This window comes from Mustela lutreola, chromosome 1 (genome assembly GCF_030435805.1).
Source record: "Mustela lutreola isolate mMusLut2 chromosome 1, mMusLut2.pri, whole genome shotgun sequence".
Classification (NCBI taxonomy): Eukaryota; Metazoa; Chordata; class Mammalia; order Carnivora; family Mustelidae; genus Mustela; species Mustela lutreola.
The window spans coordinates 26,562,161-26,578,869 of record NC_081290.1 but is presented as its reverse complement, the minus strand read 5'-3'; positions in this window follow the sequence as shown (position 1 = coordinate 26,578,869).

Below are 16,709 nucleotides of genomic sequence, written 5' to 3'. Positions count from 1 at the left end.
GTAGATACAAATAAAGTTAAAAATTAAACAAAAAAATACAAAATATATGACCAATTTTTAATTTTTATTAAAATTAAGAGACATAAAATTAAAGTTCAATGAATGTGGTCATAACAAACAGAGGGAAAAAGAAAAAATCACAAAAATAAATGCTGCTCATTGAAAGAGTGGTAAAGTGATTCTAAAAGAAATGCAATTACACTTGTAAATTTCTGTTTTTCTGCAATCATAATAAAAGAATTAGTGAGCAAATAACCCATTTTAAACATCTGTATGCACTTAGAACAAACCCCATGTACAGTAATTTTTAAAGTTTTAATGTGATTAAATGAGTTTGCTTCTTGCTGAGTGATTTATGTCACCTACACAGCCACTTTGCCATCAAACGATCCTCACAGAGGATAATAGATATATTAATCATCTGTATATTTTGCTTTCATAGTAGAAAAATGAATCTCACAAAAGCATATTGATAGGAATGAAAGAAAAGATTTTAAAGCAATTTCAGCAAAGTCAAGGTATTGATTTTTAAATTTTATTCAAAATTAAGCAAGTAGAGCTGTAATTTCAAACCTTTCGTCCGCAACCAGTCGTGCACACACACACCTTGGCTCGCCTTAAGCCCTTCTCCCAGCGGGGGGTAGAGCAGAAAGAAAGCTCAGAGTCCGAAGGGAACTTGAGTTATGGAAAATTAACAAAGTTATATTTCTTCATGCTGGAGTTTGTGAAAAGAGATTCTCATTAAAAGTTTCATATATCAAAAAATGACTTTTAATAGTATCTTGAGAAACTCCAAAAATCTACCAAAGACTGCTGTTTTGTTTGATTTAGTTGGTGAGTACAACTCCTCTGAAATGTAGCATTTTCAACAACAATTAGCTTGGTAAAATGTCTTCCTTTAATTGGACCTCTTTCTGGTGTATTTATTTCTTTTTCTTTTCTTTTTCTTTTTTTAAATTTAAATTCAATTAGCCAACTTAGAATACATCATTAGTCTCAGATGTAGTGTTCAACAATTCATCAGTTGGGTGTAACACCCAGTGCTCATCACATCACGTGCCCTCCTAACTGCCCATCACCCAGGAACACCATTCCCTCCCTGTCTCCCCTCCAGGACCCTCAGTTTGTTTCCCAGAGTCAAGAGTCTCATGGCTTTTCTCCCTGATGACTTCCCCTTCAGTTTTCCCTCCCTTTGCCTATGATCCTCTGTGCTGTTTCCTATATTCTGCATGAGTGAAACCATATGATCATTGTCTTTCTCTGACTCACTTATTTCACTCAGTATAATCCCCTCCAGTTCTATCCACATTTAGGCAAATGGTAAATATTCATCCTTCCTAATGGCTGAGTAATATTCCATCGTGTGTATGTGTGTGTGTGTGTGTGTGTGTGTATACACAAATATATGTGTGTGTATGTCACATCTTCTTTATCCATTCTTGTGTATTTCATGTAAAGGATAATCATATGTTCCAGAGATAGATATATTTTATAAGGTATTAGATTGGGGTCACAGTCAAATGGAACATGGCAAAATGGGCAGCCCTGCCCAGTCACTTTGAGCACTTTCCTCAGGGTCCGAGTAAAGCCCAAATGAACCCAGTGCCAAGCGTTGAAAAAACCGAGGGAAACAACGTACTGCTCCTCCTGCATCTCTTTTGGTTACAACTGAACTCACTTAGCAAACAATAAAAGAGTAAGTGAAACAAATTTTGCTCTTTTTAAGAGCTGACATTGCTATTTTGATCTTTTCCCATAGACTCACAGAGGCAATCGTGCCAATGACAGATTTTATTCTGTTCGGTGACATTTTCTTGAAAGAGTCCCAAGTTTAATAAAATGGAGAGACATTTTTTCAAATCGACATAAAGTCTTGTGTCTGTAAGTCATAAAATCTAGAAGACACCTCGAATATGTAGCCCAGTGTTTCGGTTTTCCCCCAGGGTGGTTGAAGAACAAAGTCATGAAGCTGGCTGAAAAATTCGATGGCGTGTCCACCAACAAGAGAAAAATTGTCACTGAATCTGCCGTGAGGAGTAATGACTATAAGGCAAATAATGACACTGTGGGATTAGAAGGAGGGAGAACACTATTAAAATGTTCTTGGTTTACTTAAATTACTCTTAGTTTACGTACTTGAAGGAGTTTGCGTGTTTAAGTGAATTACACCGGAGAACTCGAACGGCCCTGAGCATCTGTGTTATTAACCACGAGGAACCTGCGTAGACACCTTGGCTAACCTCTTCCTCATCCGCTGAGGTAAACATGCCAGAAAAGGAATTGGGTTTGGCCAAGAATGAAACATTCTTTATTCCCTCATTTTTTTTCCCCTTTGTCATAAGGGAGTGCTCAGCTGGTATTCCAAATGCTCACGTGCAAAATGGAATGATCTCTGCCTGGTTGTAGTGGCTCTTCCTGTCCCTGGACATGCTGAGAAAGGCTATCTATGTCCATCCCCAGTGGGACATGTGTGACTTCTAACTCTGGAGGGAAGCTTACACTCCATCTAATTGGGTGGTCGACATTTGGACTCAATTTTTAAAATTCTTTTTCTTCTGCAGTCCTTATACACCAAACAGAATAAAACAAGTGTGCTCAATTTGGTTGTGTCTGGGCTTGAATTTTCATCCAACCGTACCTTGCAGCTTAAAATGTAAAAACAGTTAGACCAGATGACTCTTGCTGTCAGAAAATCAACTCTTAAGAGGTGTGTGCATGGGAGCCCATGTGTGTGTGTGTGTTTGTGTGTGTGTGTGTGTGTGTGTGTGTGAGAGAGAGAGAGAGAGAGAGAGAGATATCTCAGCACAGATGGTAAGCTAGGTGAGGGTAGATCTGTTTGATTAAGCTTTGCATTTCTCATGTCTCTGTTGAGTACTGGGTACAAAGCAGGCATTCACGAAGTGTTTCATTCAGTGTTTTATTATTTTTTTTAAATCAGGTATGTACTATTATTCCCACTTCCTAGGTGTGGAACTGAAATGCAGAGAGGTTAAGTAACTGCCCTGGGGTTGCACAACTAGTCAGTGAGGGAGCCCTTGCAGTCTGACTCTAGCATCCATGCTCCCGATCAAGCCACCCCCGACCCCTCTCTGCCGTACTGGCCAGTCCACACACAGCAACAAGGCAGGCCCATGACAAAGGGTTCTATCTACCTAGGGCAAACCTTCTTTTCACCCACAATCATAACTTTAATAAGGACACAGGATTGGGCTGAGATGTACTGACCAGGAAACAAGCAAGAGCTTCATGAACCAACATTCATGTAAGAATTCTGTTGGCCCAACATTGTGTGTGCCTGCGTGTGTGTGTGTGTGTGTGTGTGTGTGTGTGTATAAACTGACACAGAAAGAATACTTACCAAATATGGTGTTTGTAATCTCAGGGTGATGGGATTTCAGGTGAATTTGACCTTTTCCCTTACGTTTTCTTGTGTTGTTTGAATTTTCACAATATTTACAAATATACAAATCATATAATGAAAATAAACATACTCAATTATTTTTTATGGCGAAATAAACAGTAATGGCTCTGGAGTCAGGTAGGGTTTGAATCACTTTGTCCCTGAACTTGGGCAAGTTTCTCATCCTTTCCACCTTGGGCTTCTTTATAGGCAAACAGGGCTCATGGAAGTGCCAGCTCGAGTACTGGAGGGAATAAGCAGGACAGAGGACAGGGCAGAGCCCTGCTCACGAGTGTTGCTACTCTCACCAGGCCTGAGGATGACAATGAACGACCCTGTGTTCAAGTTGCTCACGCAGGTGGCTTCTGAAGAACAAATGGAATTTGCATGCTGAACACCGCCCATGGACTGTCTCATGTCCAAGGACGGCCAGGCTACCCTGTGGCCACAACTCAAGCAGTTAAAAAGGTTCCGACTCCATTTGGGTTGCCAAAAGCCCTTTTCTGGTTTGTATCAGGAGTTCAGAATAGGCAGCAGCCCTCCTTATGACTCTGCCCTTGACTTTCCTTGCGTGGGAATCTGCGTGTGAACAACACTCCAGAACGTTCAGTCCATGCGTCTCCTTTCATCCGGCCAAGGAGGAGGCATTTCACACGAGACAGATACTGTGGTTCCTCTCCTTCATGCTGTCATTACACGTGTGCTCTTTGAAAAAAGCAGCGATTGGCAATAAAATCCATCCACGATGGGAACAGAGGGTGGAGAGAATGGAGACAACCAGGTTTCACAGCTTCACGTGGGGCAGAGGACACTCCTCGGCCAGGTCGTGGCAGCTCAGAAAAGAAAAACGCAGGAGTCCTGGGTCTGAGCTGCCATACCCACACCTTGTCACCTTCCCTGGTTGTGGGAGAACTTCATGCTATTTGGAGGAATTTGTTGACTTCCATGGCCAGGTTCAGTAGGAACCTGCATGCCAAGGTTTCCATAACCACCAAAGCCAGACAGTGACGGGGGGCTCCTCTCATCAGTAATTGTAATTTTTTTTCAGTAATTGTTTTATTCCGTCACAAGAGCCTACCCTCTCTCTTCCATCACCCTAACATACCACCTGTGCCCTAGGTCACCTCTCCTTAGGCTGTCCGGCTTCCAAAGAGGTGGGGCTGCCTATCCCAGGTTGGGGGTCTCTCATCCAGAGGCTGAGCCTTGCAATCAGGCTCCCTCAGGTAAGACTTGTGCTTCAGGGGAACTGGTCTGTCGGTAAGGGCTGCAGGGAGGTGTCTGGCTTCCAGAGGGGCCAGAGGTCAAGTTCCTGGTAGGGTTGTGGCCCCAGTGGTTCTGCCCACGTCTAGTGGGGCAGTCATTGGTGTTTCCCTGTCAGACCATCCTAGGTTTTGTGCCATGCTCTAGGAAACTTAGCCTCAAATCACCCCATATCTTCTTACTAAATTCTCTCTGTAGTTAGCAACAAGCTTCTTTACGTTCAAAGAAACCTGAAAGGTGCAAGTGCTTAATACCGCCCGACAAATTTGCTGCTGACAAGTCATGTCCTTTGAGTCTCTGAGCACAAGCGCACCCTTTGCCCGCCCTTGTGTCGCCGTCCAGGACAGAGGTCATCTGAAGGAGCTGGTCACCACTTGCCACACTCTGGGATTCTAATACCCTCACTGTTCCTCATGTGGATTTTTGTTCCCATGTCAATGGTTCTTAAATTTTGCTGTACATTACAATCATCTGGGGAGATTTAAAATCTCTAATTTAATCTCAATCAAATTTAATGAGCCCCCGGGGTCTGGGATGGGGCATGTGGACATCATTTGTTTTTATGTGGCCAAGTCTCCGAGCCTATGGTCTCATCAGTGGTTCTAAAAGTACCTCCCAGACCAGTGTCACCTGAGAGGTTGGTAGAAATGCAGGTTCTTGAGCTGCCCCCAGATTGAATCAGAAATGCTAAGAAGTGTGTGTCACCCCCACACAACAGCCCTTCAGGTGGCTTCATTGCACACTCGAGTCTGAGAATCAATAGGCTAAATCACTCTCAGGCTGTCATGTAGGCATCTTTAAAGCTTACTTTGTACTCTCGCAACAAAGAGATCGTCATACCGGTTTCTGCTTAGAGAGAATTTTCTGTGTCCCAAAGTCCAGATGCCAAATCCACTCTATTCCCCCCACTCAAGTTTAGGGTGAATCTGTTTTTTTTTTTAAAGCCTAAAGTATCTATTTCATTATGTTTATTTAACCAGACTAATTTAATTTTGAAACGTTGGATGAAAAAGAAAATAAAGGTATTGCATGGAGCGCTGGGTGAGGTGCTTAAATAATGAATTTTGGAACGGACACACACACACACACACACACAAATTAAATTAAATTTTAAAAAAAGAAAAGAAGGGGGGTGCTTAGCATACAGAATACAACCTGAGATTTGAACCATAGCAAATACACATTACATGCACGTACACAAGTGCACACATTCACACACATGTCCACTCTCATGGATGTACACATAACTCCATGAGGTGACTATGGCCAGTCCCTAGCAGCACTCCTGGATCTAAGGGACAGGAAGAAATTGGTGGTCGACCATGAAAGACCTAAATGAGGTCCTGCATTGCTTAGCAAAAACCCCTACAGTCAGAATGGCTAAAATCAACAAGTCAGGAAATGACAGATGCTGGCGAGGATGCGGAGAAAGGGGAACCCTCCTACACTGTTGGTGGGAATGCAAGCTGGTGCAGCCACTCTGGAAAACAGCATGGAGGTTCCTCAAAATGTTGAAAATAGAACTGCCCCATGACCCAGCAATTGCACTATTGGGTATTTACCCTAAAGATACAAATGTAGTGATCCAAAGGGACACATGCACCCGAATGTTTATAGCAGCAATGTCCACAATAGCCAAACTATGGAAAGAACCTAGATGTCCATCAACAGATGAATGGATCAAGAAGATGTGGTATATATACACAATGGAATACTATGCAGCCATCAAAAGAAATGAAATCTTGCCATTTGCAACAACGTGGATGGAACTAGAGCATATCATGCTTAGCGAAATAAGTCAAGCAGAGAAAGACAACTATCATATGATCTCCCTGATATGAGGAAGTGGTGATGCAACATGGAGGCTTAAGTGGGTAGAAGAATAAATGAAACAAGATGGGATTGGGAGGGAGACAAAGCATAAGTGACTCTTAATCTCACAAAACAAACTGAGGGTTGCCGGGGGGAGGGGGTTTGGGAGAAGGGGGTGGGATTATGGACATTGGGGAGGGTATGTGATTTGGTGAGTGCTGTGAAGTGTGTAAACCTGGTGATTCACAGACCTGGGGATAAAAATATATGTTTATAAAAAATATATGTTTATAAAAAAAAAATTAAAAAAAAAATTTTAAAAAGAAAAAAAAAAAAAAAAAAACCCTACAGTCCTCAGTGAGCAAAGGTTATCCTGTGACATTTTCTGGGTAACAGAAGATTGACTGTGCTTTCAAAGTCAGCTTCTGTTCCTTCCTGGAAATGAGATGAGAATAGAAATTTTAATCCTGTAGTAACAAGTACCATCAATACATGGTTTTATGGTTGTTAATTTTATTATGACTATGATCATCATTATGGTGATGGGCACCCAGAGGGCTTCCAAATACAGCAATCCACTGGAGACTTGCAAGCACAGAGAAGGATTTTCTCATCACATTTCTTTTTTTTTTTTTTCCATGTCCAATCCTGAAAAAGGAACCCTCAAAAAAACAAAACAAAACAAAACAAAACAAAAAAAAAAAAAAACTTGAGAGGGGAGGTTGGGTAAACTTTCATCACAATGCCCCTTCCCCAACCTTCAAAATAAAAAGGAGCATCCAGATTTCAGGACATCATATAAGAAAGTGGGTAATTAAGAATCCTAGAAGACATCTATTCTGTACATAATATGATCCTATTTGTTACTTTTAAGATAGCATTGTGAATAGTAGCCAACACCCTTCCCTGAAGGGCCTATGAAGGGACCAGCCGAAAAAGAAGAGGGGCAACTGGGTGGTTCAGTTGATTAAGCATCTGCCTTTGGCTCACATCATGATCCTAGAGTCCTGAGATCGAGTCCTTCTTCTCCCTCTGCCCCGTCCTGCTCGTGCTCTCTCTCTCAAACAAATAAATAATTTTTTTAAAAGAAAGAAAAAAAAGAGAAATGTTTACACCACATCTTCTGCAGCGGAAGCCCTTAGAGGAGATCATAGCAATTTAGAAGTGAAGAACACAGAATGCCAGAGGTCCCAGAAGTAATGATAAAATCACAGACAACATTAATTAAGCGCTTAATTAATACGAACTCAACACTAATTGCCAGGTCCTGAGATGAGGACTCCCCCTCATGTTATCTATGTCCAATCATGGTACCGATAGAAACTAAGGCACAGAAACATTGCATAAATGAAGTCTTCCAACTGGCGAATACCTAAATTTAAACCTGTTTGCCACACCTGACCAGCCAAAGAGTTAAAGGTGACTATCTTCATTCCATGATGGAAGCCTCTGGCGTCCTGCTTACCCCTGCTATAAAGATAAATCATATTTACTGTCTACCAATTATGTGATCAGTACTGCCTTAGTTTGCAAGGGACATAACTGTGGATGAGGTCAGCACAGACCATCTTCTAGTGGGTGTACAGAACAATAATTGCAGTAGGACGTGCTCAGTGTCACCTGGGGGTTTCTCAGTGGGAGTCATCACTGGGCTGAGACCTGACAGGCTTATCACTGGCCAAGGAGGGTGAAGAGAATCCCAAGTGAGGAAACAGGCTAGTGAAGGGCAGGGAGCCAGAAAGCATGGCCAGAAAGCAAGATGTGAGTTAGCTTCCTCAAGGGCTTTTGAGTTGCCCTTGATAACTGAGGAGTCATTGAAGGGTCTTCAGTAGGGAAGGTCTTGACCAGATTTGAGTTTTACGAAGATTGTCCTGATGGCAGCATGGAAAAAGTATAAGGTTTGGTAGCGGCTGACCGGAGGCAGGGAACCCATCAACAAATATTTATTGAGTGCCTTCTAGACCACCATTTGAGCATTGGGTTCTGTGGTCAGCAAGATGTGTTTTCTTGGAACTCCCATGCTAATGGGGGAAGGAAAAAGAGTAAGTCTCCACATACAGAGTCCATGGTAACCTCCCTTCCAAGAGAGGCACCCCTCATCTCAAACTACTTATACTGAAAGATTGGATTTTTCTGCCATTCATCCCAGACTGATGTGTGATTCTAATGGGCATGATTAGTATATCCTCATGCCACAGGGGACCCACCACCCGAATATGACAGCACCTGAGCTGCCTGCCCCTCTGTCCCAAGAGACAAGCACACTGATTTTGCACATAGATATTGCGGCAATGGGAAATTGCAATAAACATATTAAGCCCTTACTCTCAGTTGCTCACAACTGGGGAAGTTAGGAGATAGAAGGAGGTCTGGAGGAAGGCTCAGTGATGGAGGCACCGATGATACCAGAGATGTCTGGGCAAATGTATATGTGTGTTTGAATTTTAACCCATAAATTCTGGTAGGAAGGGAACTAGGCATGCTCATTTCCATTAGTTCCTTCAAATCAACTTAAATCTGCTTCTTTTTCAGTATCCCAGCACCTGACTTACTAATGTAAAAGATAAAGCTTACTGCAAAAGACTTAGGGTGAAAAAGAAACGAATGATATCGTTAACCATACTCTTTTTCAGGGCCATGAATGATAGGGAAGGGAAGCCGAGTAGTAGAGACCCAGAAGCAGGATGATTCCTAGTATACACAGCCAGCATGGTGGCCAAGCCCCTGCTGGTAGGAAACTCTTATTTTCTCAAGAGCCCTTGACTCCATGGTGAGGTCCAAGGTCTAAAACCTGAAGAGAAATTCTGGTTCTCTCAGATGTTGGAAGCAGAGGGAGACCCCAGCTTTCTCCTGTTGGGCAGCCAACACTGGAACTGTCTCAGTGGCTTTTCCTTCACTCTTGCAGTTAAGTTTGGGGATCAGGGCCTGGCTCCAGGAACTCCTGGTGGCCCTCAACAGTGGGACAGGGCCTGGCTGTAATGAGCCACCCCAAAGAAGCTCTAAACACCACAGAGAAACACTTTGGAGGCCTTCCTACCCCAAGAGAAATTTTCTAACAAACATGGCATCCAAGGGAAAGGGCGCGCAACATTTCACCTTGCTTGTAGGGTATTGGGAAGCCTGGGGTGGAGGGCAGCTCTTCCCTCCCCACCTCCCCCTTCCCTTGCCTCCTCTCACTCACCCTTCACTGGTAGTTCCCAGAGAGCTAGTCTCCCTCAGCATTATCACTGGGGTGGAGGGTGGGGGGAACGTGGGGTGGGGGTGTTAAGGAAGGCCTTTCTGTCTCACCTCATTGTGGAAAATGGCCTTGTCAGTCATCTCAAATGCAGGGTCAGATGTAGTCACAGACCAGGATACACTAATACATTAGTAGAAAACTATTAATAGAAAACTATACTATGTCCCATCACTAGGCCAACTACCACCATACTATGCATTGATACTTTTACAAAGATGATCCTTCCATAGAAACACCATTATAGTATATTGTATTTGTATGTGTTTTAAAATAGTAAGCATTTAAATATAAACATGTTTTAAATATCACAGTTACCATTTTCTCATTTTTTAAAAAGTAAACTAAGAATCTCAAATAATGGAGATTGTCTGGCCCTCTCCCTCCATCTAAGACGCTTTGCTTCTCCCTCACACATCCATCCCTGGGAACCTGTTCAGTTCATTTCCTTAGTTAAAAACAAACCAAAAAAGAAAAACAACAACAAGAAAGAAAGAAAGAAAGAAAGAAAGAAAGAAAGAAAGAAAGAAAGAAAGAAATGATTTGCCCAGCAGGGGGCAGCAAGAGACAAAGAATATAATATAACATTTGGCTTCACCACCCCCTACCCCAACCCCCAACTTCGTCTAAAATTCTAGATTAGAAGGGTTTAAATTGGGAAGAGGGTGGTAGGGGAGCAGGGTCGGGATCCAAACCACAGAACCCAAATTCATAAAGTTAAGTGGATGCAGAACTTGCTGGAACAAGATCTACCAAGAACAATAGTTAGGCTGCCATTTTTTGGAGCTCCATGGAAGAAAGCAGCCCACTGGAATTTTTAAAGAAAATCTGAAGAGAAAGAAAGAAAGAAAGAAAGAAAGGAAGGATGGATCTGGTTCTCTTTGGTGACGTCCACAAACTTGGTAGTATGAATGTGATTTAGGAAATACCCCATGGATAAAATGAAAGAATGTGGTTCCCTTTGAATAAAATCTCACAACCTGTATTCATGCCACTATGAATTGGAAACATGCCCCTCACAGGCCAGGAATACCTGGGCAGTTGGTAGGTGTGGTACCCAGCATGGGGCATCTTAGGTAGAACTCACCTGTCCAGGTAAGCAGAGATGTGGGATGCTGGAAATCAGGGGGAGGAAAAGAGGCATGTGGTCTGGGACAGAATCTTTCACTCGCCAGGTGGCTGAGGTTTCTCTTCCCAGGTGGCTGAGTTTACCCTCCTTGAGGTGGGTAAAAATGTAAACCCTAGGGCGGCCTGGGTGACTCAATTGTTTAAGCATCTGCTTTTGGCTCAGGTCATGATCTCAGGATCCTGGGATCGAGCCCTGCATCAGGGTCCCTGCTCATTGGAGAGTTTTGCTTCTGCCCCTTTCCCCCCGCTTGTGCTCTCTTGCACTCTCTTGAATAAATAAATAAAATCTTTATAAGAAAGATGTGAGCCCTGATATAAAGGACCCTAGACCTGAAGGAAGAGTGTAAGGAGAAACAAGAAAGAAAAGAATTATAGTGGGGGGTTCTAATTGGAAAATGTTGATTTGGGGTTCTGGGCTGTAAACAGTGTGATTAAAAATCCTTGCAACAATTACATGGAACACATGGGCTTGTGTCCATTTGGGGAACTCTATATAAGTTTCCCAGGGCAGCCATAACAAAGAACCCCCAACCCGGTGTCTTATTACCACAGAAATTTATTCCCTTACAGTTCTGGAGACTAGAAGTCCTAAATAAGTTGTTGGTGGGGCCATGTTCTAAAGGCTCTAGGGAAGAATCCTTCTTTGTCTCTTCCTAGCTTCCCGTGGCTGCCAGCAATCACTGCGGGTTGTGGCTGGTTGTACTGCAGTGTTCGATTCCTGCCTCCATCATCATATGGCCTTTCCTGTAAGGATGTGCTGGGTGTCTGATTCTCCTCTCCTTTCTCTTACAGAGATACCAGTCACCACCCTGATCCAGTATGATCCCATTTTAGGGTAGCTTATGACATCTACAAAGAACCCGTTTCCAACTAAGGTCACATTCTGAGGTTCTGGGTGGACATGAACTCGGGGGAGGACACTATTCGATCCACTATGTATCCCTAATAGTAGTTATATTATGGCAATAAAGCCAGAAAATGCTGCTCTCAGATCCTGGCTCCCCTTCCTCCTGCCCCTTAGTCTCCCTACACCTTCAAATGGTAGCGAGCGTCCGTACTGGGATTTTCAGACAGATCAGAAGTTTTCTGCTTCATGCATTCGGTGTGCAACAGTGGTGCAGCCAAGAGGCTGGGAGAGATGCAGTGGAGGCTCCCCTCTCCCAAGAGCAGACTGCCCCAGAGGACCCGTCCAGGGCTCCCAGAATATTCCAAGCATCTTCCTAATGGCTTTGCCCCAGACATTAATTTCAGGAGTTTTACTTATTTGCTTGGGATAAGTCTCTTGGGATAAGAACTTGGGATAAGATCCCAAGTTTTTGCTTGGGATCTAATTGGTTTATCTTTACTTATGAGATGGTATGTGTCTCCTCCCAGGAAAGATACCTTGAAGGGGATATGTCCTACTTAGATGCTTCAGCGTCAGTGAAAGGTGGCAGGAATCTCAGAGCCCATTGTGGACCAATGGGGGAAAAGTCTGGGGGGATTTTGAGCAGAGCCATGATTCCTCAACCCTCAAGTGACATCCAGTGGGGGACTATGATGGTGGGAGCAGCCTGGCTGTGGCAGGGCTTTGTTCTGGCAATCTGGTGCAATCAACAGTCATAAATCCTTGGGGGCAAGATGCAGGAATGTTCAGAGTTGTGCTGCAGGCTCTTTATAGGAAGATTCCATGTTTCCTGTGGCTCTGACTTTGAGGCTGGTCTAGGCCTGGTTTCTGGGATTAGCCTCCACTCCAGATTCCCTGAGATAACTACAGAAGTTATTTGATATTGGTGTTCACTCATTTATTAGTCTGAAGTCTTTATTGTATCTCTGTGGAGACACATTTATTAATTCCAAATGTGGATTTGGGGGGAGGGCTGATAACAATCTTTCTCTGTGTAATCAGGGAAAGATTTTCTTTCCAAGTCCAAGATTTTTGTAAGCCTGAATTTTTCTGAATGAATCAATGATAGCTCACTGAAAATGCTTACCTTCCACAGTCAGATTGGCAGAACCCAACTAGACACAAATAAACACTTTAAAGAGGTGCCCTCTCTCTGCCCTACCAATTCAACAAAGCTGTAAGAACATCTAACTTTCTAACAACTAGAGCCTTCCAGTGAACAGTGAACAATATTGTCTCATAGTTTCTGTGGGTTGAAAATCTGGGCATGGTTTAGTGGGTGCTTCACTGGAAGGTGCTTTGATCTAGAAATGTCAGCCAGATGGATTGACTCTGTCAAGAGTGTCATATCATTTGTTCTTTTGTAATAATTAGCATCAGGCTATAAACCTCATTTATTCATTCATTTAGCATATATCCAGCATCCTATGGAAGTCTGCTTTTAAAATGTCTCCCAACCGTCTCTACCTCTATCATGCACTTACATATCCCCTTTCACAGGAGTGTAGGCTGGGTTAAGTGACTTGCTTCTAATAAAAAGAACAGTGCAGAGTAATGGAATGTCACTTAAAAATTGGATCACAAAAGACTGACTTCAGTCTTCCTCTCTTTCTCTGTCCCTTTCTGTCTCCTCTCTCTCTCTCTCTCTCTCTCTCTCTCTGGTCTCTTCACACTTGCTTACTCTAGTGAAGTAGGCGGCCATGTTGTAGGGTGGCTGCCCCATAGAGAAGCTCATGAGGTGAGAAACTGAATTCTGTGAACTACGTGAATGAACTCAGGAGAATATTCTACCTCAGTGTTAATATTCTACCCTTGTGTTAACTGCATTCCAGGTTGACATTTTCATTCCAGCTGTTGAGAGACCTTGACTCGCAAGACCCGGCTAAGCTTACATGCCCAGATTTCTGATCCACAGAAACTTTGAGAAAATAAATATTGTTACATTGAGTCACCAAATTTTGGAGTAATTTGTTATGCAGAGGTAAATGCATAATACACACTTCACTGGCTCTGAAGATACAAATTTGAAAAAAAAAAAATCCACGACTTTTTTTTCAAGCCATGCAATAATTTCTAGAGGAAGCAGTAAAAGCCCTCATTGGATCTCTGTTCAAAACACAGTGGTTATATAAATGAAGATGTGATCTGGGTTTTTAGTCTAAATATATAGAATTCATGAAACTGGCCAAATGTTAAAGTAATTGGGAAAGACTTTAATAGTGTGAGATATCTCTGACCACTTGGAAATGGTACACTATGGACAGGAGACAATGCATGCATTTCAGAATAAAAGTGTCTGGAGCTTAGGAATCAGGGATTACATCTGCCTCTGCAAAATCCATCTTTACTAAAAGAACACTGAAAACAAAACTAGACAAGGAAGCTTTCCTTATCTAGGAAAACTTTTCCTAAAGTTTTCCCACCCATTTCTGTCACCTCAGTTTGCATCAGCATTATATTTTTTGCTTTAGATCAGTTGTAAAAGATAGACTAACAGTAAAGTTCACAAACCAGATTTATGCCAACAGGAATAGAAAGACTTTGAAAAAAATCTAAAGGAAACCCTCTTGACAAAATTTTGGGCCATGATGCTCTGACTCAAGATACTGGACTTTAGGATCTGTTAGAAATATCCTGAATTTCTGCTCTATCCATTTCCAAGTTGCCAAATTTAATACCAGAAATTAGGTTGCTACCCTCCATACAGAGTGAAGATAGGTAATGGACTACAAGAGCCTGAAACTCAGGAGAAGGGTCCATGCTGGGTGTGATCTGTAAGGACGTGGTGGAGGTAGAGAGAACTGAGCTCCAAGGACTGAAGCCTGATACACTCCAGTGATAGGAGGGCTGGAAGAAAAGGAGTCACAGAGAAAACTGAGAAGGTCTAGCACAACCCAGTCCAAAGCCAGGTTCACGGGGCAGTGCGGGGTGGGGAGGGTGGCGAATGTTCATGTTGACTCATAAAGATAGTGTGCTTGATTCTTTCTGTCCTATGTCCTCACTGTTAGTTATCTCATTTCTTCCCATGGCTACTACATAGTCATCCCTATGAAAATGATTCCGAAATCTATGTTTCTATCTTATCTCTGGATATCTTTGCCTGGATATGTATACCTAACTGGCATCCCAGCACAGCATGTCCCTAAAAAACTTGTCTTAAATCTCCACACAGATGCCATCTTCTCCTGAAAGACCTGGTTGGATCACCTTCCTTAAGTAAGCCTCTTATCTTTTCACAATCTCCTTAAGTTATTTTATTCTCAGTAATAGCACTTGCCAACATGATGTGCTTATTTCTTTGTTTCTTCTCTCTCTTCTATACTAGACTAGAAGCCCCATGAGAGCAGGGACTTGGCCTCTTCTGTTCCTGATGTATCCTTAGCTCCTAAAATGGTCCCTGGCCATAGGAAGTGCTTAGTAATTATTTTCCAGTTCTGATTTTTTGGAAGCCTCTCATTACTGGATTTTCAAAATCAAACTTAATATTTTAGTAAGTTTCAGTAAATTTAAAATTAAAATAACTTCTAATTTTGAGATAATTTTTAGGTTTACATGCAATTGTAAGAAGCAGAAGGGATCCGTTGCACCTGTTACCCGAGGTCTCTCATCTTACAAAAACTGCTGTGCAATATCACAACCATAGCATTGACATTGATACAGTCAAGACAGAACATTCCCATCACCACAAGGATTGCTCATGGTCCCTTTTATAACCACATTCACTTCCTTCTTGCCCCACTTTCTTCTTAGTCCCTGAAAACCTCTCATCTGTTTCTCCATTTCTATAATATAGCATTTCAAGAATTTTGTATCATCAGAATTGTGGAGTATGTAAGCTTTTGGGGTTTGATTTTTTTCACTTAGCGTAATTCTCTGGAGATTGATCTGGGCTGTTACATGTATTAACACTCCCTTCCTTTTTGTTACTGAGCAATCTGACACAGTATGCATGTGTCTGTTTGATTAACCATTTAACCACCGAAGGACCTCTAGGTTGTTCCCAGTTTAAGGCTCTCACAAATGAAGCGACCATAAATATTTGTACAGGTTTCCCTGGGAACATGTCTTCACTTCTCTGGGATAAATGCCCCAAAGTGTGATTTCTCGGTTGAATGGTAGCCGCATATTAAGATTTTAAAGAAATTGTCAAACCGTTTTTTAGAGTGGCTGTACCATTGTAGAGTGATGTATAAATGTTCCAGTTTCTCCACATCCTTACCAGCATTTTGTGTTTTCTCTATTTTTCACTTCCATCATTCTGATAGGTGTGTGATGGCATCTTGTAGTTTCAGCTTCCCTTTCCAAAGGTCAGCGATGTTCCGCATCTCTTCATGTATTTATTTTCCATTTCTATATCCACTTGGTGACATGTCTGTTTAGGTCCTTTGTCTATGATTTCATTGGGTTTTGGGAGTGGTTTTTTGTTTTTGTTTTTGTTATTTTTACTGTTTTTAGGGTTATGTATTTAGATACTAATCTTTTCTTGGATATACAGTTTGAAAATGTTTTCTCCCAGTCTGTATCTTGTGTTTTCCACCTCTTACCAGGGTCTTTCATAGAGTAGAAGTTTAATTTTCATGAGGTTAAATTTATCAATTTCCCTTTGACGGATCATGCTTTTGGTATTAAATATAAGATCCTTTAGATTCTGAAGGCTTCTCCTTTGCTTATTTTTTTCTAAAAGCTTTATAGTCTCATTTAAGCTTACCATCCATTTTGAGTTAATTTCTGTATAAACTGTGAGACTTTGGCGAAGGTTGGTTTTTTTTGTTTGTTTTTTGTTTGTTTTGTTTTGTTTTTGCCTATGGATATCCAATCATTCCAGTATGATTTATTGAGAAGTTTGTGTCTCTTCCACTGAAATACTTTTCTGCTTTCGGGGAAGAAAATTAGCAAGAGAAATGGCATATTTTGGGAGCTCTATTTCTGTCCCAGTGATCTGTGTGTGAAGTCCTCTGGTAATACCACACACTCTCGATAAGTGTAAC